This window comes from Dendropsophus ebraccatus, chromosome 9, assembly GCF_027789765.1.
Source record: "Dendropsophus ebraccatus isolate aDenEbr1 chromosome 9, aDenEbr1.pat, whole genome shotgun sequence".
NCBI classification, from domain to species: domain Eukaryota; kingdom Metazoa; phylum Chordata; class Amphibia; order Anura; family Hylidae; genus Dendropsophus; species Dendropsophus ebraccatus.
The window spans coordinates 118,394,713-118,400,082 of record NC_091462.1 but is presented as its reverse complement, the minus strand read 5'-3'; the positions used below and the strand labels follow the sequence as shown (position 1 = coordinate 118,400,082).

The 5,370-nt window shown below is 59.1% G+C and overlaps 1 protein-coding gene across 1 annotated transcript in view; it reads left to right on the top strand.

Moving 5' to 3' along the window:
- Positions 1-5,370, top strand: part of LOC138801669 (mas-related G-protein coupled receptor member H-like) — a 566,124-nt gene that overhangs the window by 481,168 nt on the left and 79,586 nt on the right. The gene's annotated exons all lie outside the window — the stretch shown is intronic.

Genomic DNA, 5,370 nt, shown 5'->3' with positions numbered 1-5,370 from the left:
TCTCCAGCCTCTTGTGATTATTGTACCATATATTCTGCATTTCCATTGTCTTTCAATTTTGACTTTCTTAAAAATGTTAAAATATCAAAGTATTAAACTATCAGAACCTACAAGTGTCGGACAGAGGGCGATCTCGACATCAATGTCTCATCCCGAGACCGATCCCGATATCAATGTCTCATCCCGAGACCGATCCCGACATCAATGTCTCATCCCGAGACCGATCCCGATATCAATGTCTCATCCCGAGACCGATCCCGACATCAATGTCTCATCCTGAGACCGATCCCGACATCAATGTCTCATCCCGAGACCGATCCCGACATCAATGTCTCATCCTGAGACCGATCCCGATATCAATGTCTCATCCCGAGACCGATCCCGACATCAATGTCTCATCCCAAGACCGATCCCGACATCAATGTCTCATCCCGAGACCGATCCCGATATCAATGTCTCATCCCGAGACCGATCCCGACATCAATGTCTCATCCCGAGACCGATCCCGACATCAATGTCTTATCCCGAGACCGATCCCGACATCAATGTCTCATCCCGAGACCGATCCCGATATCAATGTCTCATCCCGAGACCGATCCCGACATCAATGTCTCATCCCGAGACCGATCCCGACATCAATGTCTCATCCCGAGACCGATCCCGATATCAATGTCTCATCCCGAGACCGATCCCGACATCAATGTCTCATCCCGAGACCGATCCCGACATCAATGTCTCATCCCGAGACCGATCCTGACATCAATGTCTCATCCCGAGACCGATCCCGATATCAATGTCTCATCCCAAGACCGATCCCGATGTCAATGTCTCATTCCGAGACCGATCCTGACATCAATGTCTCATCCCGAGACCGATCCTGACATCAATGTCTCATCCCGAGACCGATCCTGACATCAATGTCTCATCCTGAGACCGATCCTGACATCAATGTCTCATCCTGAGACCGATCCCGACATCAATGTCTCATCCCGAGACCGATCCCGACATCAATGTCTCATCCCGAGACCGATCCTGACATCAATGTCTCATCCTGACATTGATGTCCCTCGGTACTGTAGTGACATTGTGAGGATGAGATGACTGGACATGAAAGGGTTACAGACTGCAGACAATATCCGCACAGATTCCACAAGGAATTGAAGAGGAAAGTTTTCTCCTTGAAATCCTTCGCCTATTCATCTCTGACAGAATATGAGTGGAACCAGAACAAAATTTCCTGATGCGAATTCCGCCGCGGCACAAATGAGCTGAAAGCCCATTATACCCAACAGAAAATAAAAATGAAAACACAAGCAAGCCAGTAGATTCCACCTAAGTGGTCCACTTGCGTCCACCGGCGCTACTCACTATAAAATATATATATATAATGAAATGCTGTCCAAAAGGAGTACAAGTGTCACATATGGAGTCCACTCCTGGGCTGAAAACAACACTGGCTAATGCAGGCACTACAAGTCTCAGCTCACCCTCTCCAGCGTAAGATTCCAAAAAACTGATCCTACCTGGGTAATTGGAGCAAACAGTAAGATAGCAGGTCCAGCACAGACGGTCCGCGGCAGGAGGAAACAGGATACAGATCCAGTGTATACAGTCCGGGAGGCAGTGGCTACAGTGATAATCCTTCAGAACTCGAGTCCAGGAACAGGCAGTGTAGTGGATGGAGCGTGGGCCCGCTCCGGCCGGCAGCGTGCACCACAAAAACTTCCGCCCGTAGATCTTAGTGACGTCACAGAGACAACGTAAGGAGGCCGTAGTAGACCAAAAAACCTCCGACTAGTTTCAGAAAATGGTTCGTTTTCCTTCATCCTCCCTGAGTTCTATTCGAGTTCTGAAGGATTCTCACTGTAGCCACTGCATCCAATATCCCGGACTGTATACACTGGATCTGTATCCTGTTTCCTCCTGCCGCGGACCGTCTGTGCTGGACCTGCTCTCTTACGGTTTGCTCCAATTACCCAGGTAGGATCAGTTTTTTGGAATCTTATTCTGGAGAGGGCGAGCTGAGACTTGTAGTGCCTGCATGAGACGGATTGGCAAGGCTTCAGAGTTAGCCAGTGTTGTTTTCAGCCCAGGAGTGGACTCCATATGTGACACTTGTACTCCTTTTGGACAGCATTTTATTATCTATATATTTATAGTGGACGCAAGTGGACCACTTAGGTGGAATCTACTAGCTTGCTTGTGTTTTGGTTTTATTATATGGATGACAGGTCCATTGATATCCCCGTGCAGCACCAGGGTGTGGTGCATCTAGGACTGTCTCTGTGAAGGAGACAAATACTTTATAATGGTGCGTTCACACCTACAGGATCTGCAGCTTATTTTCTGCAGCATATTTCATTTAAATAACTGAACACAGCATCAAATCTGCTGCAGATCCTGTTGGTGTGAACGCACCCTAAGAAAATAAAAATGTTCATATATAACGGGCGGAATTTCAAGCAGATTCCGTAGTGGGAACCTAACCTTACGCATCCTGATCTGTGTTCTGTGAGGCCCCACTGTGCTCTGTAAGGATCTGCTGTGCTCTGTGAGACCCCGCTGTGCTCTGTGAGACCCCGCTCTGCTCTGTGTGTAGGGCCCCGCTGTGCTCTGTGAGTAGGGCCCCGATGTGCTCTGTGAGGCCCCGCTGTGCTCTGTGAGGCCCCGCTGTGCTCTGTGTGTAGGGCCCCGCTCTGCTCTGTGTGTAGGGCCCCGCTGTGCTCTGTGAGTAGGGCCCCGATGTGCTCTGTGAGGCCCCGCTGTGCTCTGTGTGTAGGGCCCCGCTGTGCTCTGTGTGTAGGGCCCCGCTGTGCTCTGTGTGTAGGGCCCCGCTGTGCTCTGTGTGTAGGGCCCCACTGTGCTCTGTGAGGCTCTGTAGGGCCCCGCTGTGCTCTGTGTGTAGGGCCCCGCTGTGCTCTGTGTGTAGGGCCCCGCTGTGCTCTGTGAGGCTCTGTAGGGCCCCGCTGTGCTCTGTGTGTAGGGCCCCGCTGTGCTCTGTGTGTAGGGCCCAGCTGTGCTCTGTGTGTAGGGCCCCGCTGTGCTCTGTGAGGCTCTGTAGGGCCCCGCTGTGCTCTGTGAGGCCCCGCTGTGCTCTGTGTGTAGGGCCCCGCTGTGCTCTGTGTGTAGGGCCCCGCTGTGCTCTGTGAGGCCCCGCTGTGCTCTGTGTGTAGGGCCCCGCTGTGCTCTGTAGGGCCCCGCTGTGCTCTGTGAGGCTCTGTAGGGCCCCGCTGTGCTCTGTGAGGCCCCCACTGTGCTCTGTGTGTAGGGCCCCGCTGTGCTCTGTGAGGCCCCGCTGTGCTCTGTGTGTAGGGCCCCGCTGTGCTCTGTGAGGCCCCGCTGTGCTCTGTGTGTAGGGCCCCGCTGTGCTCTGTGAGGCTCTGTAGGGCCCCGCTGTGCTCTGTGAGGCTCTGTAGGGCCCCGCTGTGCTCTGTGAGGCTCTGTAGGGCCCCGCTGTGCTCTGTGTGTAGGGCCCCGCTGTGCTCTGTGTGTAGGGCCCAGCTGTGCTCTGTGTGTAGGGCCCCGCTGTGCTCTGTGAGGCTCTTTAGGGCCCCGCTGTGCTTTGTGAGGCCCCGCTGTGCTCTGTGTGTAGGGCCCCGCTGTGCTCTGTGAGGCTCTGTAGGGCCCCGCTGTGCTCTGTGAGGCTCTGTAGGGCCCCGCTGTGCTCTGTGAGGCTCTGTAGGGCCCCGCTGTGCTCTGTGAGGCTCTGTAGGGCCCCGCTGTGCTCTGTGTGTAGGGCCCCGCTGTGCTCTGTGTGTAGGGCCCAGCTGTGCTCTGTGTGTAGGGACCCGCTGTGCTCTGTGAGGCTCTTTAGGGCCCCGCTGTGCTTTGTGAGGCCCCGCTGTGCTCGGTGTGTAGGGCCCGCTGTGCTCTGTGTGTAGGGGCCCCGCTGTGCTCTGTGAGCCCCGCTGTGCTCTGTGTGTAGGGCCTCGCTGTGCTCTGTGAGGCTCTGTAGGGCCCCGCTGTGCTCTGTGGGGCTCTGTAGGGCCCCGCTGTGCTCTGTGAGGCTCTGTAGGGCCCCGCTGGTGCTCTGTGATGCTCTGTAGGGCCTCGCTGTGCTCTGTGTGTAGGGCCCCGCTGTGCTCTGTGTGTAGGGCCCCGCTGTGCTCTGTGTGTAGGGCCCAGCTGTGCTCTGTGTGTAGGGCCCCGCTGTGCTCTGTGAGGCTCTTTAGGGCCGCGCGGTGCTGTGTGAGGCCCCGCTGTGCGCGGTGTGTAGGGCCCCGCTGTGCTCTGTGTGTAGGGCCCCGCTGTGCTCTGTGAGGCCCGCTGTGCTCTGTGTGTAGGGCCTCGCTGTGCTCTGTGAGGCTCTTGTAGGGCCCCGCTGTGCTCTGTGAGGCTCTGTAGGGCCCCGCTGTGCTCTGTGAGGCTCTGTAGGGCCCCGCTGTGCTCTGTGATGCTCTGTAGGGCCTCGCTGTGCTCTGTGAGGCTCTGTAGGGCCCCGCTGTGCTCTGTGCGGCTCTGTAGGGCCTCGCTGTGCTCTGTGTGTAGGGCCCCGCTGTGCTCTGTGAGGCTCTTGTAGGGCCCCGCTGTGCTCTGTGTGTAGGCCCCGCCGTGCTCTGTGTGTAGGGCACGCTGTGCTCTGTGTGTAGGCCCCGCTGTGCTCTGTGTGTAGGGCCCGCTGTGCTCTGTGAGGCTCTGTAGGGCCCCGCTGTGCTCTGTGTGTAGGGCCCGCTGTGCTCTGTGTGTAGGGCCCAGCTGTGCTCTGTGTGTAGGGCCCCGCTGTGCTCTGTGAGGCTCTTAGGGCCCGCTGTGCTTTGTGAAGGCCCCGCTGTGCTCTGGTGTAGGGCCCCGCTGTGCTCTGTGTGTAGGGCCCGCTGTGCTCTGTGAGGCCAGCTGTGCTCTGTGTGTAGGGCCTCGCTGTGCTCTGTGAGGCTCTGTAGGGCCCCGCTGTGCTCTGTGAGGCTCTGTAGGGCCCCGCTGTGCTCTGTGAGGCTCTGTAGGGCCCCGCTGTGCTCTGTGATGCTCTGTAGGGCCTCGCTGTGCTCTGTGGTGTAGGGCCCCGCTGTGCTCTGTGTGTAGGGCCCCGCTGTGCTCTGTGTGTAGGGCCCAGCTGTGCTCTGTGTGTAGGGCCCCGCTGTGCTCTGGGGGGGGAGGGGGGGGGGGGGGGGGGGGGGGGGGGGGGGGGGGGGGGGGGGGGGGGGGGGGGGGGGGGGGGGGGGGGGGAGGGGGGGGGGGGGAGGGCCCGGTGGGGGGGGGGGGGGGGGGGGGGGGGGGGGGGGGGGGGGCGGGGGGGGTGGGGGGGGGGGGGGGGGGGGGGGGGGTGGGGGCGGGGGGGGGGGGGGGGGGGGTGGGGGGGGGGGGGGGGGGGGGGGGGGGGGGGTGGGGGGGGGGGGGGGTGGGGGGGGGGGGGGGGGGGGGGGGGGGGGGGAG